Raw genomic sequence first — 23,287 nt, 5'->3', positions numbered from 1 at the left:
ATCTTGGCGACATCCCTGACTGCCATGGCTTTCACCCTGGGGCTGAGGTCATCCTTTATCTCTGCCCGGGTAGGCGGACAGTGAAGGCAGAGTGCGGTGGGGGCTCCGTGCAGCTAGGACTGGGTCATGGTGGCCATTCCTCAGTGGCATGCCTCTTATATTTCTGCCCAGCTTCTTTCCTGAGTCCTCTGAGACTCACAGTTTTCCCAAAACATCTCCCTATAAACCCGATTTCCTTCAGTGAAGCGAGCTATTTCCAGAGAGTCCTGGGAGAGAATTCTGTCTCACCTGGAGTTAGATTGGAAGGACGTTGATGGGGGGAAAGGCTGGGACAGTAGCTTTCAACTAAGATACCATTTTCACCCAGCTATAGAAGCCTGAGTCACAGTCTGCCACGTTCATTCACTCCAGAAACAAGGACCTGCTCATGTACCAGCCGGACTTCTCGATGCCAAGCCTACCACTGTGAACAAAGCTTGGGTTCTAGAAGGTGCAACATTAAAAATACAGCTAAATCGTAAAATGGTTCAGACTCTGTGGAAAATGGTTGGGTTCTTCAGCAGGTTAAACAAAGAATTACCCTATGAACCAGCAGTGGCCCTTCCCAAAGGATTGAAAACAGATATTCAAACAAATGTCCATCGCAGCACCATCCACCATAACTCAAGAGGTGGAAACAACTCAAAAGTTCATCAGAATGAGGTGTAAACATACAATGGAATATTATTTGGCCATAAAAGGGAATACGGTTCTGATACATGCTACAATGTACATGAACTTGGCAAACACGGTGGTCACAAAGTGTATGGTGTCATTTACAAGAAATATCCAGAATAGGTAAATCCATTAGCAACAGAAAGCAGATTAGTGGTTAGCGAGTTAGAGAAATGGGAGTGGCTGCTTTACGGGAAAGGGGTTTTCTCTGGGAGTGATGAAAGTGCTCTGGAACTAGATGAAGGTGAAGTCACGCAACACTGTGAATGTGTTAAATGTCACTGAATTTTACACTTAAAGTAGTAAATTTTATGTTAGGTGACTTTCACCTGAATTTACTCCTTGATGGGTAGCTGGAAGGAAAAGTGAGACCCTGACGTCATTAGGTTTAACAGTTCTCTAGAATTTCCCCTAGTGTGGGCTGGAAAACAGAGAGAAGAGATGGGAGAGTAGGTGAAAGCCGTCAGTGAGACAGCACAGTGTGGATGCCTGAGGACCCCTGGCCAGAGAAGAACCTCCAACGAACTTTGTCGAATCATCTGGTTTAATGCCTTGTGAAAAGACAAGGAAACTGAGTACCAGAGCAGCAAAACATTTGCAAATGACAATAACTGGCAAAACCAAAAATCAAATGTACTTTTCTCTTGCTATGGAATGTTTTCAAGAGTTTATTTGAAGAGAAAAATAAATACTCAAGCTGCACTCCCTGCAAGTTTACACTCACATCAAAAGAAGAGAGGATAACCATCCACCCACCCATCCATCCATCCACCCATTTTCCCATCCTTCCTTTCATCTATCTATCCACTCATCCACCCAAGAATCCATCCACCCATTTTACCATACTTCCTTCCTTTCATCCATCCATCCACCCAACAATCCATCCACCCATCTATCTATCCATCCATCCATCCATCCATCCACCCACCCATCACCCACCCACTCTCATACCCATCCATCCATGTCATCATTTAGCAAGTATTACAGTAAATATACTATATAAGCTGAGGTTGGGGTTGTCAAAGCAGTCCTGCAGGGCTTTATTGGCCATGACAAGGAATTTGAATTTTATTCAAAGAGTAATTGGAAACCATGTAAGGGTTTTAAGACAGGGGTGACCTAATACGATTTAAATTATAGTGATTGGTTTCTGGATGATGCGCTGCAGGAGGCAAAAGTGCTGGGCCCAGGCGCAATGGGATGGACAGAAGGAAGCCAGCAATTGTGACTGGGTATCCTTTACCCACCCAGTCACAATTGCTGGCTTCCTTCTGTCTGTCCCACTTAATGAGCCTAATAAGGCAGAGGCATCAAGGAAGGCTTCTTGGAGGAACTGGCGTTTAAGTCGAGGATCTAAAGATGACTGGCACTCAGATGGGGAGGGCATTCTTGGCAAGAAAACAGCATGAGCAAAGACACTGAGGCACAGCACAACCTGGTTTTATGTGAGAAGCCACATGAGATCCCTTCAGGAATGAGGCAGAATATTACCACATAGGTATGTGTAAGTGATGTGTACGTGTGTGTGTGTGTGTGTGTGTGTCTGTGTGTGTGTGTGTGTGTGTGTGTAGGGTAGAAGCTGACCAGTATGGGTGGGAAAGGAGAGTGGAAATATTGCCAGGATCTGGGTGATGACAGACCTTATATGGACATTCTGATGGTACTGGGGAGCCACTGATTTTATAAAAGGGAGAGAGTATAAATCCTCTCTCTTTAGCTCTTCTCTCAGTACAGAGCCATTGTCTGAGCACATTTGGGTGAGAAAGGCGATGTCTGAAGGCTGAGACCTGAGAAGGAAATTTTCTATGCTATTTGTTAGCATAAGGTGTATGTGTGGGGAGCCTATTTCCAGGGGCAATTACTTCTCTTGTATAAAACAGTCTTTCTCCCTATTATACTAACAATCTATTTGTTCTGAAAATTTAGCAATTATGGAGGAGAAGAAGGAGCAAAACTGTGCACCTGCCATCCCATCACCTGATGAGGACTCTGGTCGTATGTTATTGTTTATCCTCCCCGTTCTTTACAATTACCTAATCATGACTTCTGTGCAAGTGAGATCATACTCTGCACCCTGGTTTATTAGTTGCTTCTCCACCTATCAATCTAGCAGCTTCTGCATTCATTCCCTTGGGCTGCCGAAGCAACCTTGGGTGGCTTATAACAACAGAAATGTACTGTCTCAGTCTGGAGGCTGCATGTCCATAGTCAAGGTGCCTGCAGGACCACGACCACTCTGCAATCTGTAGGGGAGTCCTCCCGTGCCTCTCCCAGCTCCTGGTGGTTGCTGGCAATCCGGGATGTTCCTCTGTCCTCAGCTGCCTCGCTCCAATCTCTGCCTTTACCATACAGGGACGTCCCTCCTGACTGTCTCTGTCATCACCTGGCCATCTTCTTGTAAGGACATCAGTCAGATTGGATTAGGGGCCCCTGACTCTAGTAGGACCCCCTCTTAACTAATTACATCTGCAATGACCCTATTTCCAAATAAGAACATACTCTAAGATACTGAGATTTATGACTTCAATGTATCTTTTTACTCTCTTTGGGGAGGGCAGGAGCTGCGGGGGGGCGGGGGGTGCACGGTCCATAATAGCTTCCCTGGCCATTAAGGACTGTTTCACAAAATGGGTTTTCAGTGGCCACAAAAGATTCTATACTATGGACCTACAAAATATTCAGGGATCAGTCCGCCTTCACACTGAATATGCAACCTGTGTGACCTCTCCTTGTCCAGCCCTGTGCAGAGGCAATGGCCATCACCTTGACAACAATGAAGGTCGGAACTCTCCAAAACTTCCCCTCCCCCCCAGTTCCTACTGACAAAGAAGGACGGTGGACTTAAGTTCTGGAAAAAAAAATAAATAATAACCCTCTTAAATACAAGGGCAAGAACGAAAAAGGGAGACTTCGAACAACCAGAACAGTCAACTGATCAGAATTTCCCTCCGTGGCATTTCCAGTTAATCCAGATGTGACCACATTCTGGCTCTCGCCCAAATCTAAGCCGTGATTCATCAGCTACTCAGCTGAATCCAACAAACGTTTTATTCAACCTGCTTTATGAGCGTAGGCGAAAATTTTCCAGCCCCAGTTTCTTAGGATGTCACCAATTATCTCAAAGGATGTTGCAACAGACTAGAAAGAAAGTTTGTTTATTTACTGGTTGGTTTGTTTTAAATCATAGAATCTCCCTTTTCCAAGCTGGGGAGCTTCAGGAACAGGTCTTGACAAACCCTTGGAGCAATAGTACTTTCATATTGCCTGTTAGGATCGTAGAGGGGTTTTCATTTACATTCTCACGTTTGATTCTCCAGACAACCCAGCCTAACAGAGCAGGACCGTGGTTACTTGAGGCTCCCAAGTGTCTTGACTTGCCCAAACCCACTTAGCTTATAACCACCACCCCTGTGGGGAGCTTAGCACTGGAGACACGATCTCACGTAATCTTCCTCCCAGACATAGGATTAAACTGCCACACCCTTCCCTCTTCTAGAACAAACGAGATCTTAGAAAGCATGCTGGCTTGCCCCAGATCACCCAGCTAGTAACCCCAGAAGCTGGCTCTTGAAGCCAGGCTGCCAGACTCGCTAGGGTCACAGTTGTGACCTCTAAACTGCCCTGTGCAGGGCTAAGATGGGCTTCTGATGTCCTTGCTGGCTCATGACTCTTTTATCACCGTGACCTCATTTAGTGGCAGTTCATCTCCATTTCAAAATGGACGAGATAATACATACCTCTGGGAGCACTGCCCCCTGTTCCATTGCTTATGACACACGAGGACCTTTGGTGGAGGGCATGTCGGGTGTCACTTACGCTGAAAATGGCGGTATTATTTAAAGATTTTCCAGATAGAGGGGGCGAGTGCCCTGTCACTTGATGGGAGGGAATCTGCTGGGGTTCCACAGTCCCCAAAGTGTTCACAGATAGGCTTTGGGGGGATATATGTTATGAATGATCTTTCAAACATATGCATTTTTCTGGAAGTTAGTCCATATAAATCCTCCGTGAGAATTCCTCGTGACTCAGAAGTAAACCCAAACCAGAAACAATGTGTATTGTTTCATGTTTGTATGGCAGGCTTTCTGGAAACCACCGTGGTTTTCTACGGAGAGGTCTATTGCTTTTGAGTATTGGTATCATAGTAGACAGAACACATTTTAATTTACTTTTTTAAAAGATTTATTTATTTATTTGAGAGAGAGATGGGGAGGGGAGAGCAGGGAAAGGGGCAGAGAGAGAGAGAGAGAGAATCTCAAGCAGACTTCAGGCTGAGCGTGGAGCCCGAGGCAGGGCTCTGTCTTACAACCCTGCAATCATGACCTGAGCCAAAACCAAGAGTTGGACACTTAACTGACTGAGCCACCCAGGCGCCCTTAGACAGAGTATTTAAAGAGAACTCCAACCCATGTACTCGCCAGGTGCTTAAGAAATACAGGGTGGGGAAAAGAGAGAAGCTCTGTCCACTGGTCTGAGGAGGAAATGCGGTGATGCGTCCAGAGACCTGGGACAATCACCATCCAAACATGTAGCAGCCAGGGACTCCACGTCCATTACAAATACCTGGGATCCCTGCCCTTCTCCCCTTCCCTGCTGTAAGCACTTTGGTCCAAGCCACCAGTAGCCAAGCGTGGTCACTGGTCTCTCTGCGTGCACCCTTGGTCTCTTCTCTCCACTGGTCTCACATGGATCCTGCCTTCCTCTTCCTTGAAGCCCTCTCGGGTATCCTGCTGCCCTCAGAATACATCGAAGCTCAGGGCGATGGCTGCAAAGCAGAAACGACCTCCATCAATCCATCTGGCAATTCTGCCTTCTGCCCTGGAGGACCTCGAGCTCGCTGCTTCGTCAGCTCTCTGCATTTGCTGGAAACTTCTGCCCTTAGGTCTCTGCAGGGCCACGTCCTTCTCATCAGTCAGGCCTCTGTGGATGCTGTCTCTTCAGAGAAGCCTTCATTCTAAGGCAACACGAAGTTTGCTTTTCTTCGCAGCCCTTATAACCATTAAAATTGATCTTCTTTAGTCACTTACTTAACATCTAGCTCACCCTGCAGGATATAAGCTCCACTGGGCAGGGTCTGAAACTCAGATCCTCAATCGATGCTTGTTGAGAAGGAAGGGATGGACAGGTGGGCAGGTGGGTGAGGTTCTCCTTCAAGCTGATGGGACCCCAGCTTCCTAGAGGGACACCTGGAGTAGACAAGTGTTGCAATGACCACTTCCTCCAAAGCACGGGAGGCTCGTTTTCACCCCACTTAGTAGTGAGTTACGCTACCTGCTGGTGAGGGCGATGCCACAAGGGCTGTAATTAGTTCCCTGATTATTCACAATTGAAGCGATCATGGCTAACGGATGGTGTTCGCCACGAAAACCTGTAGGAGAGCCAGGCCGTTTGGCAGCCACCACGTTCCCAAGAAAGCAGATCAATTTCCGTTTGATTTGTTTAAAAATAACAAATAAACAATGTGGAGCCGCTTGCAAGCAAGGTTTGGCTTCTTCCTTTTCTGAAATTTGGGGAGAGGAGGCAGCCCAAAATTGCCAGTTAGGAGAAGACAGGCAGAGCACATTCACGGCTCCATCGGATTCCCCTATAATCATAGCTAATAACTGTATTTTTCAACTACTAAACAATTCTGTTATTTTAAAGCTTCTAGTTAGCGAGCTAGCTAAACGATATTCGGGGGCTAGCCATGGAGAGGACTCCTCTGAAATGGCAGCACTGAAGCCCATTTTTTCCCACTTTGTTCTCATTTTATCACAGGCCGACAGGTGAGCCACTGACCCTCACAGGGAGAGATACTGCACAGTGGGGTTTCGTAAGAAGCCCAGGAATGCACACCTTTCCCTGAAACACAAAAGTATCCAGGATTTCCTTTAGGATCATGAGTTTAGAAGGCTTCTCTCCCTCAATTCACCTTAATCTGGGCTCTTCCCTGACCTGTAGTACTCCCCTGAACATCTAAATATGTCCCTTTCCCAGCTAAATCCTTCAGTGACTTCCCCCTGCCATTAGGATAGGCCTAAAGCAGTCGGGTGACCTGCACAGCTCTGCTGGCCTGTCCCCTGCCTTCTGGTCCCATCTTCCTCCCACTCCTCCACAACACTTCCCCCCACCCCCGTTTCCTTCATGCCCCAATATAGTGGATTATTATCTGCATTCACAAGAATAGTCAAAGTTCTGGACTCTGGAAGCCAGGATGCCTGATTCTAATTCTGGCTCTGCCGTATCTGAGCTGTGTGACCTTGGGCAAGTCATTTGACCTCTCGGGGCCACATGTGCAACATCTACAACATGGGGATGATAGAAGTGTGCACCTCATATGGTAGCTGCGCGTATTAAGTGCGTTAATGTTGTACCGTGATTAGAACAGTAGTTGGTGGGTTCTGTTGCTCAGAAGAGGTTACTTGTGACTAACGATCCTCTAAAGTGCTTTGTTTCCCTCTATGCACAGGCTGTTTCCTCTGTTGTAAACATTCTTTATGCCCCCAAAACGTTCTCTCTCGTTTGACTCATCTTTTGGCTTTCGGCTTAGACATCACCTCTTCCTGGAATCCTCCCAGATCCCATAGCCGCGGATTAGGTACCTTTCTCTGGATCCGGCAGCAGATCTCTCCACTTCCTCCACCACAGATGTCACCCCCAGCTGTACTCTCATCGCCTGTTTATATGTCTGACTTACCAACTAGATCAGGACTCAGGACGACTGACATTTGGGGCCAGATCACTGTGTGTTGGAGGGGCCTCTCTTGTGCACCATAGGACGTCTAGCGGTATCCCTGGCCTTGGCCCACTGGATGCTGTCCCAGTTGTGACAACCAGAAATGTCCCCAGATGTTGCCAAGTGTCCCCATTGGGGACGGGAGTGAAATACATGGTCCCTGGTTGAAACCACTTCACTTGACTCTAAGCTCTGGGAGGACAGGAACTGTGGCTGTCTTTCTCAACCTCAGCCGCTATACGTCCCAGCCCCAGCCCCACCTCCAGCACCTAGAAGAGCACCAAGTACTTATTTGGTCCTTAACAAACATCTGCTGAATGGAGATGCTAAGCCCAGGAGCAAAGCATGCCTCAGGCTATGGTCAGCCAACCTGAGTTCTCAGCCAGGGTGTGCGAGTGACTTGCTTTGTGCCATGAAGCAATCCCTCCTCTGTGGTTCAGAGTGGTTCTCTGCATGGGACATGGATGAGTGTGCTTGCTCCAAGTGTGGCTCTGGAAGGCGGGATCAGCCTCATCCAGCACACTGTTAGAAATGCAAATTCTGTTGCTCCTCCCCAGACCCACTGAATTGGAATCTCGGGGGGTGGAGCTTTGAGATGTGTGTTTTAACCAGCTCTCCAGGGGGATTCTGATTCATGCTCCAGCAGCTCTTAGCCCTGGCTGATCTCAGAATTCACCTGGAATGCCTTTGCACGACAGGATGTCTGGGATGCTAGATGCCCCCCCAGCCCAACTGCATGAGCAGCTCTGACGCTGGGGCTGACCGTTGGCCATTTTCGCCTCCCTCCCGTGCACAGCCAGGAGTGAGACTCTTGACGCCCGTGGGTTCTAACGCCCTGTGCTTCCCATCCTAAACCTTGCGGAAATTGCATTAACACTTTTGGTCCACCAGAGGGCCGTTTGCGGCGCTGAGAAGGGACAGGGTTATCCTTCCTGAGCGTGGGGCACAGGGAGTCAGGGACCACACATACACCGACAGAAGTGTGTGTCCGAGAATGTCCTCCCAAGCTCTGTTTGGAAAAATATCCAGGGCAGAGTAAGAGGCCTCGTAAGGGACTCTGTGAGGCTTTGCTCAGGCTCCTTGCAGTGACCTCAGGATTGCAAAGAGAGACCCTCCCCGGATTCTCTGTTTGACACGCTGCTTTTAAAATCCCTGTCGGGAAAGCGGCTTCAAAAGGTCACTGCAGATCAGTGTGTGCAGGAGGGGCTGTGAGGTCAGGCACACCTGTGTGCTTCTGGGCACGCCACTTCCCTCTTCTGGCCCTCAGACCTTCCATGACAGTAATGAAACTTACTGGCTCAACTGTGGCGAGGACCCACCTAGGTGAACGGGTGAAACACGGGCACAAGAGCAGCTGCTCAAAAACTCAGCGGTTCTCAGTGTGGCCCCAGGCCAGCAAAGCGGCATCACTTGGAAACCTGTTAGAAATGCAAATTTTCAGGTCCTACCGCAGACATACTGGATCCGAAACTCTGGGGGGTAGGGCAGAGGACTTCCCCTCTGTGAACTCCATTTTCTTATTTGTGAAACTAGAAATAATTGCAGTACCTAGATCTCAGAGCCCCGTTGCAAAGATTAAATGAGACACGCATGTAAACTACTTAGCACGGTGTCTGTGCTCAGTAAGTAAGAGCTCAATAAACAGGAGCTACTCTTGCTAATGCAACTGTTACCACCTGCAAAGACCCCTGCCCCGTGCGGACCTCCAAAAGCAGCTTTTGTTAAAACTCTGCACAAATAACTCTTTTTTTTTTAAGATTTTATTCATTTATTTAACAGAGAGAGAGAGAGACAGTGAGAGCAGGAACACAAGCAGGGGGAGCGAGAGAGGGAGAAGCAGGCTTCCCGCGGAGCAGGAAGCCCGACGCGGGGCTCGATCCCAGGACCCTGGGATCATGACCCGAGCCAAAGGCAGACACTTAACGACTGAGCCACCCAGGCGCAAAGTCCAACAAATAACTCTTGTTGGACTTTGCAAAATGCCAGATTTGGGCTCAGGATGCTCCCCGTGGAACACAACACACTGGACAGAAGTTACAGTGTACAAATGTGCCATGCTAATACATTAGCGGGCTTTATAACTCACTCTGAGGGGCCATCACTCAGCAATACGGCTATTTATCGTAGGGCCCCATTATGGGCTGTGATCTATTTAGGTCTATCCAGCTGTCAGAAAGACTGGCTTTCCTGCCACCAATCAGGAACAAGGAGATGGGCTCGAGGCAGGGGAAAACAAACAAACAAAACAGCCAACAGGACTTGAAAAATATTCCACTATGGCTGAGGAAATGTGAAAGATGCTGAGGGAAGGAAACAGAGTCTGCTCTGAGTGGCCTTGCAGCAGCAACAGAGAAATTTCTAGATGAACCAACCGAGGGAGAGGATTGACTGATGTTTGTGGGCATCCTGATGCAGAGCTGGCAGAGGGAGCTGAATTTTTCAGGCGGGGAAAGAGAAAGAGGATTGAAATTTATCTTCATGCATTGCAGGTTTGGATAATCAGGGTGAGAAGTGCAGAATCACTCAGCTGGAGATGGTTCACCTTCAGTAAAACTGGATTTTACTTCCTTCTTGTCTCTTACAAGGGACTCTCTTGTCCAGACCTCTTCAGTCCGCTCTACTGGCCCCAAACACCTCAAGGTCCATCTTTCCCTGAGGGCTTAACCGGCCATCAGCTAAAAAGAAATCACAAAACAGTGTGCTATCTGTAGTCAGCAAGGTTTGAGAACACAAGCTCATACAACTCAGTAGTGTAAAAAAGAAAAAAAAAAGCCTAAATAATTCAATTAAAAATAGGCAAAAGATCTGAACAGACATTTTTCCAAAGAAGATATTCAAATGGCCAACAGATACAAGAAAAGCAACACAACATCACTCATCATCAGGGAAATGCAAATCAAAACCACCACGAGTAATCACCTCATACAGATTAGGATGACAATTATCAGAAAGACAAGAGATAACAAGTGCGGGCAAGAAGATGGAGAAAGAGGAACCCTTGTGCATTGCTGGTGGGGATGCAAGCTGGTGCGTCCAGTGTGGAAGATGGTACGGAGGGTCCTCACAAAAATAAAAATGGAGCTACTATAGGATCCGGCAATTGCACTTCTGGGTAAATAACGAAAGGAAATGAAATCACTACCTCAAAGACATATCTGCACCCCCATATTCAATGGGGCATTATTCACAAGAGGCAAGACCTGCAAACAACCTGAGTGTCCATGGATGGATGACTGGATAAAGAAGATGGGGTGTACATACACAATGGACTACTACTCAGCCATAAAACAGAAGGAATTTCTGTTATTTCTAACAGAGACACAGATGAATCTTCAGGGCAGTGGGCTAAGTGGAATAAATCAGACAGAGAAAGACAAATACTGTATGATCTCACCTATAGGTGGAATTTGAAATAACTGGACTCCTAGAAACAGAAGAGATTGGTGGTTGCCAGTGGTGGTGGGTGGGGAAATGGGCGAGAGGGGTTAAAAGATACAATCTTCCAGTTATAAATAAATGAGTCCTGGGCATGTCAGGTAAAGCATGGTGACTGTAGTTAGTAATATTGTATTACATATTTTAAAGTTGCTAAGAGAGTAAATCTTAAAAGTTCTCATCATCCACACATACAACTGTAACTGTGTGAGGTGATGGATGCACTTACTGTGATATTTCACAATATATACATATATCAAATCATCACATTATACACCTTAAACTTATTCAATGTTACATGTCAATTACATCTCAATAAAGCTGGGGAAAAATAAATAGTATTCTAGGAGAGTATGTGATGCATGCATAGAAGATGCATGCTGAAGTATTAGAGATAAAGAATCATGAAATATGCAATTTACTTTCAAATAGTTTAGGAAAACATGTGTGCGTGCGTGTGTGTGTGCATATGTGTGTGTGTAGAGAGAGAGAATGAGAAAGAGCAGAACTGCACGGTGACAATGATTTTGAATCTAAGGTGGAAGATAAGAAGGTGGTCCCTACTATTCTCTCAGCCTTCCCTGGAGCCTGTCTTCCTGGGTTCAAATCTCCACTCTCGTACTTACTCACTGGGCAATGACATTGGGCAAATTACACAAACCCTCTGGGCCTCAATATCACCATCTTAAAAGAGGCATTATTATAGTTCCTACTTCCCAGGGTTTTTGCGAGGATGAAACAAGTTAATGTGCTTGTAAGCATTCCTTGAATGATGTAAATGTTAGCCTATTTAATTGTGATAGAAAGATAGACAGATAGGTAGATAGATGGATGGATACATACATGCATACCTGGATAAAAGTTATTAAAATAAACACATAAATTATATAATGCCCACACCTGGATTCCAGCATGCAAACACAGGTGGAAGATTTTGTTTTCCCCCAGAAGTGTGCCTTGCGCCTTGCGGGAACAGGGGTGCGGGACAGCAGTGACTGAGACCTAGGGCAGTCGCCTGGAGCCCAGAGCAGAGGTACCCTCCACCTCCCTTCCATCTGCTCATTTCTGCTCCCTCCAAAGTCAATTTCAGGGCAATCAGACTATAAGTGGTGCCCTTGTGGATACGGGAGTCTGTTCGGCCAAGGATGGAGCCTCTCTCATGGTACTGCATGTACAATAGGGCCCGGCACCTGGATTGCATGTTAAACACATCCTGCACCATTAGGCAGTGCTCATCACTCAGTGGATTGACTGCCGAGTTGCAGGGTCCTCCCGGCCTGGAGCCAAGCTCAGCCGGTTCATCCGGCCTGGGCATCCTGCCAAGAACCTCCAGCTGAGAAGCGGGCACTCTTAGGTCACCACACACCACTGGGGTGACCCAATGAGGAGAAACCAGCCTGGTGTCCACAGCAGGCCCTCTGTGAATCCCGATGAGAGAGCCAAGCCCTGAGGGACCTTCTAGCCAAGCTCCTTGGGAGCCGACTTGGCTTGTAGCAAGAATAAACGCTTTCTTTGGAACAATATCTCTCTCCCCCTTACCCAAACACTGCAGCCACTCTAATCTGATCTTCCTTCCGATCCTCCAACACACCTGGAGCTTTCCTGACTTAGGATCTTGACTCGAGCAAATCTTCTTTGGAATATTCTCTCGTCCCCTGGTCCTGACTCACGGTATGGGTCACCTCCTTAGAGAAGCCTTCCTGGATCACACGATATCAAAAGGTTGCCTTTTGATTATCCTTTACCTGGAAACTGTTTTTCCCTCTCTCTGTGCCTTATCTTCCCCATTTGCAAATAAGGGAACGATGGTAGTGGATATTCTCTATTTGTTCTCCTTTCCCACCTTCCTCTAGGCTGCATTGGGCTGATCAATGGTTTTCTCACATCCTCTGGCTGGATTCAGTCAATGAGAGATCAGGCCATTTATTCACCCAGCTCACTGCCTGGTGAGTGGTGGCTCCATTCCTCTTCCTAGGGCTCCCAATTAGGACCTCAGGGTCCTAACTTCTAGGAACTGCTCCCCACTCCCCACATTGTGCTCCTTCAGCACCAGTGGTGGTCGCAGTTCCCCAATGTTGCTGACCTCAGGTGCTTCCCATCCGCTGCTGGTAGCCCTGCCCGCACCTTGTAAATATCCCCTTACTGAGCTGGACTCAATTTCCCCTTGGAGTGTGCCATCGGCTTCCGGCCAGGATTCTGACCCACACAATAATAGTATCAATTTCACAAGGTTGTTGTGAGAATTAAATCAGTTTCAGTGCAGGACACCCAGGAAGTGCTAAGATTATTATGTGTTCATCTTATTAGTTATTATTTTCCTTCCTCTCATCACATTTTGCACTTACTTGTGTGCTAACTGTTCACTACCTGTCTCTGTAGGTACTCTACAGTTGTTTTTTTTTTAAGATTTTATTTACTTATTTGACAGAGAGAGACACAGCGAGAGAGGGAACACAAGCAGGGGGAGTGGGAGAGGGAGAAGCAGGCTTCCCACTGAGCAGGGAGCCCAATGCAGGAGCAGGTATGGCTTGGACCCTGGGATCACGACCTGAGCCGAAGGAAGATACTTAACAGTTGACTGAGCCACCCAGACGCCCCGGTACTCTATAGTTTGCATGGAGATGAAGTCTGTGCCTGTGTTTGTTTGTTCGATCTTTGATGACCTGGTGCCTGGTGTGCAGTGGACCTCAAAAAAAAAGTCTGGGGGCGCCTGGGTGGCTCAGTCGTTAGGCGTCTGCCTTCGGCTTAGGTCATGATCCCAGGGTCCTGGGATTGAGCCCCGCATCAGGCTCCCTGCTCCACAGGAAGCCTGCTTCTCCCTCTCCCACTCCCGCTGCTTGTGTACCCTCTCTCGCTGTGTCTCTCTCTGTCAAATAAATAAATAAAATCTTAAAAAAAAAAAGTCTGGAAAAAAAATGTCCGATGAATGCATGGATGAATGAGGGCTGTTTTTCACTTCTGAAGCACTTTTATATATTACGTTGAATTGCATGATTTGGCTGATCTTAGAGTGTTTTTGTCTTAAAAGGACAGAAATTGAGCGCCTGGGTGGCTCAGTCAGTTAAATGTCTGCCTCCAGCTCAGGTCGTGATCCCAGGGTCCTGGGATGGAGTCCTGCATCAGGCTCCATGCTCAGTGGGGAATCTGCTCCTCCCTCTCCCTCTGCCCCTCCCCCCACTTGTACTCTCTCTCACTCACGCTCTCTCTCAGATAAATAAATAAAATCTGTTAAATATCCTTAAGCTGTCCCTCCTGGCCTGGCCTAGCTCCTGTCTGTTTCCAGGCTCACCTTGGGCCACTCTCTCCATATGATTCATGATGCTCCAGTCACATTAGTTTTGTTGTTGTTTTGTTCTGTTTTGTTTACTTTCTCCAGTGTGCCAACCCCTTCTCAACTTGGGGTGTGTGCACGGGCTTGTCCCTCTGCCCGAAATGCTCTTTTCCTCTCCCTTTGCCTGGTTGATTCCAAAGCATCATTATTTGATCTCATACTACCTGGCTTTCTGCTTCCTAGCACTGTACTTATTTTTCTGTGTATTTATGTTTCTTCAACGTGTCTCCACCAACAGAATTTAAACTCCATTGGAGCAGACGCCGTGTTGGACTTCAATGCCTTTCTATCCAATCACAATATATGCCTATTTTCCCAAAGTGAAGATCTGAGCAGTTTAATCTATTCTCAAAACTACTTAAGATAATAAATGTTAACCAGTGTTATTATCATGCCTTCTCATGGCCTACAGTTAAATCTCATATCCTTATCCTGGCGCTCAAGATCGTCTTTAATGCACCCTTTGCCTCATTCATTCAAAATATATGCATGGAGCACCTGCTGCGTTCCAGGCACTATTCTAGGACAGAGCACCTTTCCTCCTTTGTTTTCCTCCCACTGGGGGCCAAGTCATCCGCTGTCCACAACATTCTCTCCACTCTCACCCCCCGAGTTCTCGCAACCACAAATGGAATACCATTCTTTCCATATTTTTGCTCAAACTCTTTCTATTGCCTACAACACCTTCCCATTCTCTGTCCACCCAATAACTCCTTAACCATCAGTTAAGTCCCACCCTCCACCTTTTAGTCCAAAACATGCATTAAGCCCCTTCTAAGTGTCCCACTGTCTCCTGCATCCTATTGGAGATACCACAGGGACACGGAGCGTGTGTTACACTTCATCACATGTATTTGATGCTCTGTGTAGTTGGTGCACATGATCTGCTCAATTGTGGGAAGGAAAAGAGAGCCTGAATAGAAATTTACAGCCTCTTTTTGCCTCCAAAGGCTTAAAGCAGCTGAGCCAAGAGTCTCTGAACACTTTTGATCATGGATGCATCCTTTAAAAAAAAGGCAAATGGGCACCCCATTATGTAAATAATTATATATAAATTCTATGGTGAACTGTATACCCTCCTAATGACAATGCACATGCAAAAAAGGGGGGGGCATTGGAAAGCATGAGATAAAAATGTAAAATGCACAGAAATTCTAATGTTTTCCTCCCGCACGCCAGCAGATCATGTAACCTATCCCTGTTTTAGACCATCTTGGCCTAACCTCAAAGGACAACTGGCTCGTTCTAGTTCACACAGAATAGGGTAGGAGTATCTTCTGGGGAAAGGCAAGGAATTTGGGCTACAATGAGAGAGATATTTGTCTTGGCTTCTTCGATGTTTGTTGCTTCCCAGGATCCTGGCGTGTCTGTTCTCTGGGTTCCTCAAATCTTGCTTCGGCCAGAGCAGGGGTCCCGGCAAGCCAAAGGATTATTTATTTTTTCCACCCCTCCTTGCCTTACCCATATCCTGGGGTTAAGCAGCAGTAGGCTGCAGAGCTGGTCCGAATTTGAGAGCTGGCCATGAAGGTGCCTGGCTCTTACCTTGCTGGGGCTTCTCGTTGCAGATGAAGCAGCAGCTTTTACTTCTCAAGGTGGGTGGGGGATTTCTGTGAATGTCTCATGCTTTGGAAGAAGCAAGGCTGCCAGGAGACGCGCCTAGATATCGCTTCCTTTGCCATGTCACCACAATTTTCAAAGAGCCACGCCATCTCCTCGCCCATCCCACTCACTCCTCCAGCCAAATGAGATCCAGCTTTTTCCCCGGCCTTCCCTGTCCCCCGGCACCCCCCGCCCCCCACCCCCCGCCAGCTCTGCAGTGAGCAGCCCCTCTGGCAACAGCCCAGCCTGTGTCTCTGAGCTGACACCCCAAACCTGGCCATGCTCATTATTCAAACCCGGGCTCTCAGCAAACCCTTTGCCTGGTGTCTTTCTTGCAGTGGCCCGGTGTTTGGGAATAAAGCCACCAGATGCCCCTCTAAGTGAAACTGTTTTCTTCCTGGCCTTGGCCTTTCATGCCAGTTTGGGCAAACAGCCACCCCAGTTCACCTGGGCCTGTCCCAGTTTTAACACTGAACATCTCATACCCTGAAACCCCCTCACTCCAAGAAGGACCAACTATGAAATGTGCAGGACCCAGTGCAAAATGAAAGCGCAGGAGTTGCTCAAAAATTTATTGCATTTCAAGACAGTGACGACAGAGCTTTAAGCCACATGTGGTGTCCCGATCGTGGGGCCCTTGTGTGACTGTAGGCGCCGCACGCTCATGAAGCCAGCCCTGCTCCCAGGCAAACCACCACTGTTACCCTACTCCGAATACATAGATCCAGTACAGAAAATGTGTGGTTACCTTCTCAAGGTTGCTAGTTTCTCAGAACAACATGTGCTGCCGAGACAATAGAACTTGCCCCTGACCCTTCCTTCCACTCATCCTCACACCTATGCTTGAGCTTTCTGAAACACAGAATCACGCCATTCCCCGACTTAGAGCCCTTCAACGCCCTCCTGGCTGTCCACAGTACTCTCAAATGCGAGTGCTAATAATAACACAAAAATTGCAAGCTGCTCGTATTGACTTAAATGATCTTTGCTATCCTGTTGCTTAAATATGTCCCAACATAAAACGTGGCATCAACTTCGTACGCTCATAGCTCTTATCCAATCATGAAGCCAAATTTATCAATTAAAAAAAAAAAAGGTAAGCCTACAGAACCAGTAAAATTCAAATTAACAACATTAATTTAATGGGATGAGGTTGCTTTGCCAAAACTAAAGTGCCCCTGGGCAGAGCAGCCATGGTGCCATGTTGGCTGCTATGATGTAGGTCGGCTCTTTCTCGTGGGGATTCTCCTTTGTGCGCTGGTCCCGGGATGGCTCAGTGCTCGGGGGCTTTTCCTTGGTTTGAACATGCTGGGACGCCTTTGTTCCAATACCACACTCTGGCACTACGCGAACCTCACGTGCAACAAAGGTGAGTTCCACCTCTGCTCTTTTCCCATTAACCCATGACAGTGAAATGCATGGTAATTAGCTCTGGCAAGCTCATAAATATTAACGCAGGCATGCGCACCGTAATTCCATTGCAGTGCCAGGTTATAAGTGGGCCACCCAAATGACCTAAAAAATGCCTATGCTAATTTTAAAACTATCACTAAAATATAAATAACAATTATCAGCATTTACTGAGCAACTACTATGTGCCAAGCACTGTTCTAAGTTCTTGCCATATAATAATTTACTTAGTCCTCACGATGCCAGAGGTCAGGCACTATTATTAGTGCCATATTACAGATGAGAAGCCTAAGGCTCAAAGAGGTGACATCAACTTGTCATGAGTTATCCCACCAGAAGGTTTCTACGAAAAATCCTTGAAGTGAACTCCCAGACTGCTGATTGGGCATAAAGGACCTTGAGAGGTTCTTGGCTGTCATCTGACATCACAGAATGAAGTTCAAACTACTGAGTTTGCCAGCCTGTTGACCACCCCTCTTCGTGGCACGCTGCTCCCCACCTCAGCACACATCTTCAGTGCTGCTAATGAAAGCCCGAGAGGGCATCAAGCTCCATCACAGTTCTTTGTTCCTTACGCTTCAAAGTCTTCTCTCTGCCTGGGATGTTCTTGTCCTTCTCCACCTGGCGGCCTCTGTGTTCTGCAAGATGATCGGCGTCCCTTCTCCGGGATGCTCTTTCCAAAAAAGGCGAGGCTGATGCTTCCCCTCTGGGCTCCCACGTACCAAGGCTCCACCTTCTTTGCCCAAAGACACCACTGACCTCCTCATAGCCCCTACCCTGGCAGCCCCTAAGTCAGCCAGACCTTCCTCCTCTGGAGATTTTAAACTAAGATGCCCCGGAGCCTAGGAATTTGAAGTCAGAAGTTGTGCTATGCTAACATTTGGCATGTATTTATTTAGTGCTTACTTTGTGCCAGGCCCTGTGCGAGGCCTATTTCACTCTATTTCAAGCCCACAGCAATCCTACAAGGTGGGTACCACCGCCTCCCTATTTTACAGACAAGGAAGTTGGTGCACAGAGAGAACAATGAATCCCCCGCCATCGTACCGACAATGGCAGCACCAGCAGGGAATCTAGAGTCCATGCTTTGAGCCTTGATGCCACACTGTCTTTCTACTTCAGTGGAGCCAAGATCGGGGCTGGCATCATGATAAAAAGCATGGGCAAGCTGAAAGTGTATCAGAGGCTAGGTGAACAAATAAAGGAGATCCTTCTGTACTCAACTGCTGAGGCCCCGGCCACTGGTCGTGGTGACCTGCTGGATACCTTGTCTTGGAGTCCAAGGGCTTCCCATGTACCTTTTCCATTGACTTTTGTTTTTTAAGATTTTATTTATTTATTTGAGAGAGAAAGAATGAGAGAGAATGAGCACAAGCAGAGGAAGCAGCAGCAAGAGAGGGGGAAGTGGGCTCTCCACTGAGCAGGGAGCCTGATGCAGGGCTTGATCCCAGGACCCTGGGATCATGACCTGAGCTGAAGGCAGACGCCTAACCGAATGAGCTACCCAGGCGCCCCCCCATTGCCTTTTTTTTTTAAACCCAACTTAAATTGAGTGAGTGTCTTTTCTTTGCACCAATACTAAAAAACACAAAGACAATGGAAATTCACCAGCCCCATGAACTCTAAGACCTTTAAAGCCAATATGCATTTTTGCTGCTCCTAAAAGGAAGCTTACCTGTTGGTTTAGTATGCAAGATTTAGATCACACTTAAACTAATTTTTTTAGCTTAAGTATATCCCATGCAATTGTATTTAGGACATAATTATACTAAAAATTCATTTGTGGTTTCTCTGAAGTTCAGACTCACCTGGGTGCTCTGTATTTTATCTGGCACCCCTAACTTGGGATCGTGTGAGAACTGCAGGCTCTCACGCCACCCCAGACCCACTAAATCAGAATCTGCATTTTAACAGATGATTAGCATTCATATTAAAGTTTAACAAGTCCAGCTAAAAGATGAATCGAAGGCAGTGCAAGGATAGTATAGCAGCTCCTTGGTCATTAGGGACGCAAATTCTTTCTATCCTTTTCTCTTTCCAACATGGTTATCTCCTGGGTCACTTCATGGTCCAAGAGAGCTTCTTGGGATTTTCTCTGTAAGTCTGGCCTCCGACGGAAACAAGGAGAAAAGATCAAGAGCCATTTCCCAGAAGTTCCACCCAATGGCCTCCCCACTGACTGCTCCTACCTGTGAGGGAAGCTGGGACATGGAGTTTTTCAGTTGGGCCTGGGGTACTTCTGTGACTTAGGTGTGCGTGTGTGTGTAGCAGGGCTTGTTATTCACCAAGTAGTGGAGGCTGACCAGGAGGCCCCGACCACAGCGAAGGAGCAGGGAAGGGCAACAAGACCCCTGAAATAAGATTACTTAAAAGAAAGGGGAAGGGGCGCCTGGGTGGCTCAGTTGGTTGGGCGACTGCCTTCGGCTCAGGTCATGATCCCACAGTCCTGGGATCGAGCCCTGCATCAGGCTCCCTGCTCAGTGGGGAGTCTGCTTCTCCCTCTGACCCTCTCCCTCTCATGCTCTCTCTCACTCAAATAAACAAATAAAATAAAATGAGATAAAAAATAAAATAAAATAAAATAAAATAAAATAAAATAAAATAAAATAAAAATAAAATAAAAAACCATCAGCTGTGTTCTAGACCTGGGCTAATTACAGTGCTCAGTTCAACAGTAGGGTCCGTGTTGGGCATAGTCTTAGCTGATGCAGGAAGCTCCCACAGACCCAGACACCTTAACACCATGCTCAGAACCGTGGCTGATAGTGCAAGAGTGTTAGAGTTGTAAAGTTACAAAACTGAGCATGAAATGCTCTTGGCTGTGCTGAACCCCAAAGAAGTGGATGGTGGACCCTCGAGGAACCACTGCTGCTGGCTCCTGTTGGGATTTAGGCTACCAAGTGGAGCGTCTCCGAACTGTGCAGAACCAGTCCTTAACAGCGACATCATGTGGCTGTGAGAATCAACGACAGTGATGGGCTGAACAATGGCCGAAGGTTGTAAACAGAGTACTTACCGTCTCACTGGTAAAGATGGGAAAGATGTGCCAGTGTAGTTCCACTGGACACACAAACGTGACGTGAACATTTGCACCGTGAGACCGAGGAGTGGAGAGAACCACTGTGGTATTGGGGTGGTTAAGGGCAATATTTTGGGTGAGGACAATTTTTGTTGCCCGTCCAATCTCACCCCTCGAGTTGGGGTAGGCCAAACCCAGAGCTACTCTGGGATCTTTTCAAGCCAGATTCCTCTCAAGTAATGCCAAACTGGATTGAATCAGGGTTTCCTGATGTGTGTTATACACCATGCCAAATATGCTTCCAAGGCAAGGAGCATTTCTCTTCAAATAGCAGTTGAGCATGGCAGGCAAGTTGTGACTGGAATTAGCCTGTTCCGTGTTGCCTTATTAACAGACTACCTCTCTTTAAGTGGCATTCCTTTGGAGGCAATTTGCAGAGCAGTGATAAAAAGACCCTCTGCCAAATGACAACTCCTTCTTGAGGGATATGCAATGACTCCACTTAGACTCTTCGCTGTCGGGCACACCTCCAGAGGCAAGCCTGGAGGGGTGAGAGACGAAGTGAAATGTCAGCCTCCCAGCTACGGAAGGGACCGATGGGACAAGAAGCCACACAGAAGGCCGAGGCTGCAGGACCCACCAACGGGTATTAATGAGAAGAGGGAGGCAGGGCCTCAGTCTTTGCAGGCAAAGCGTCCAGTTAGCTGGAAAACAAAAAACAAAACAAACAAAAAAACACAACAAAACAACCCAAACCACTTTCTGTCTCTGCAGGGAAGGGGGATATTTCGAGGAGGGGAAAGAAGAAGGAAAAACAAAAGGAAAGGAAGGGAAGGGGGAACAAAGATTGGAATCTGAAGGGTTGAAATATTAGATGGATTGTGCAAAATCTATGCGATGGTTTCAGTGTCTGTGATTCATCAGTTACACGTGGCTTCAATTTCCTTTGAAATCCAGATGTGTTTAAAAAGAAGACAGAACAAGGGCAGGATAAAAGACAGCCTGGATCTCATAGTTTCCCTCAAAACAGAGATTTGGATATTTTTGGTCACCCCCTCTCGGTTCTCAGTGCCTGGTGGATTCAATAGATGGTGGATGACAAGTCCACTCTCTGGAGAGAAAAGGTTTTCAGATACTGGAACCGGACCTCAGAGCCTCCAGTGTGAACAGAGATTGCAACCAGGGCATCTGGAGATTAAAAGGGACCCCAGCTTACTGCCACAGCTTGCCAGTGTCATTACAACCCACGGTTGGCTCTGGGCATCTTCCTAAAACACTGTGGCTTCATTTTGTTGATGCAGGTCCAGATGCTGTTTGGAAGAATGCTAGCTTTCTAGCATTCTTGTTCCTGACCTCCCACAGCTCACTCTTTCCAGAATTCAGATTGAATCAATGTCTTGAGTATGAGCTCCATCTGCTTTCTGACCTCATCTCCCCTACATTCGCTCCATTCCAGCCACACTGGCCTCTTCAGAATCCCTCGACTGCGGCAGATAAGCAACTACCTCAGAGTCTTTGAACATGCTGTTTTCTCTCCTTCTCAAGACATATGCTTGCTCCTCATGTCCTCAAGTCTCACCTTAAATCCCACCTTCCCTGGCAGCTTTACTTAAAGTTCTAAATGGCCCGTTGCTTCCTAACTCCTCTACTTCACCATGGTTTTTCTCCTAAGTGCTTACTCCTATCTAATACAGTACATAATTTACTGACTTGATGTGTGCTTTGTCTGTCTCCCCCCAGCTAGATTGAATGCTCCATGAGGACAGTCTGTTGGTTGCTTCTGTTCACTGTTCAATCCCCACTACCAAGGCCACAAAGCCTGCAACATGGTAGGCCCTTAATATAGATTTGTTAAATGAACTAATAAAGTGAATAAATAAGAATGGGCATTTAGGCAATTCAAAAAGATGAAAGCATAGCAGCGCCAGGAGTTAAGCAGTCAGTGGAGAGCTGGACTCAGATTGACTTGGTTTCATTTCCACAAGGAACCCAACTATATACCTGTTAGAATATGCCAACATTGGTCCACGAGGAAGACCCAGGGACTATGGCCAATGCTAGGACTACCCTGGGGATGGTATTACCTGCCCCTCATTGTGCCACACTTTGGCCAGAGCCACTGATGGCTCCCTCAAGGCCACTCGCCTTGACCTGGCATTCAAGGCCCTCCCCAGCCTGGCACCAATCAGCCTTAACATCTATGTCCCCAATACTTTTCCATACTATATTCATTCACTCAACAAAATATCTCAAGTTTATCTTAAATATCCATCCCAAGTTTGCATTCAACTCCATTATATAGTTTTGCTTGGTAGAATATTAAAAGAACATTTTTGTTGACAGACTCTTAATTTTAGCTCAACTTTCCCACCTTTGCTCATCTAAATGGGGTGTCAGGAAATTCCACAGATTCAGGGATTGTGCCTTTCTTCTCAGGGAGTTTCTCAGTATCTGGGGCCCTTGAATATACTAAGAATGACTGGCTTTGCTTTGGTGGCATTTGTTAAACAGCAAACAAAGCATAATCCCGGAGCCCACCCAAATGCAACATCTACCATGTCATTCAATCCACAATGCACTCTGGCATATAAACACACTGACACGCTGAATCAAACACATACAAGAGACAAACATGTAGACACACAAGTGTAGACACATATGAGGCAAGCATCCATAAACATGCTGAATTTCTTGGTCTAAGTTCAACTAAGGTCTCAATGCTCTGTTTAGACTGTTCTGGAAGGTAACATTGAAAGACACTAACAGCATGGTATTTCATGAGAAGAGGCATGGATTCTTTACCCTAAGGGGTAGTTCATTTGCCTTTTCTCTCCCTAGAATTGACTGTCTTGACCAACTCAAATTTTTGGCTTGATTTTGTACTGAAATAACCGTAGCCCAACCTTATACCAGGCGGTTCTGATATGCCCTGACTTAGCTAAACCATCAAGTCACTTACTTTATAGGGATTATTTTAAGAAAAAGTATCTGCATTGGGGATGTGCTGCAGATACAATAGGAAGTAACTATATTCAGGGCTCTGCTTTGAGAAGCAATAGGTAAT

The 23,287-nt window shown here is 46.9% G+C and overlaps 1 long non-coding RNA gene across 1 annotated transcript in view; it reads right to left on the bottom strand.

The window, feature by feature from the left end:
• Positions 1–9,407: 9,407 nt before the first annotated feature.
• LOC113933166 overlaps positions 9,408–23,287 on the bottom strand; it is a 544,895-nt gene continuing 531,015 nt past the window's right edge. Inside the window, exon 5 of the long non-coding RNA XR_003523258.1 lies at positions 9,408–10,104. This is a non-coding gene — a long non-coding RNA (uncharacterized LOC113933166). The remainder of the gene's footprint in view (positions 10,105–23,287) is intronic.

This window comes from Zalophus californianus, chromosome 10 (assembly GCF_009762305.2).
Source record: "Zalophus californianus isolate mZalCal1 chromosome 10, mZalCal1.pri.v2, whole genome shotgun sequence".
Lineage (NCBI taxonomy): Eukaryota > Metazoa > Chordata > Mammalia > Carnivora > Otariidae > Zalophus > Zalophus californianus.
The sequence above is the reverse complement of the archived record's forward strand: the minus strand, read 5'-3'. Positions and strand labels throughout refer to the sequence as shown.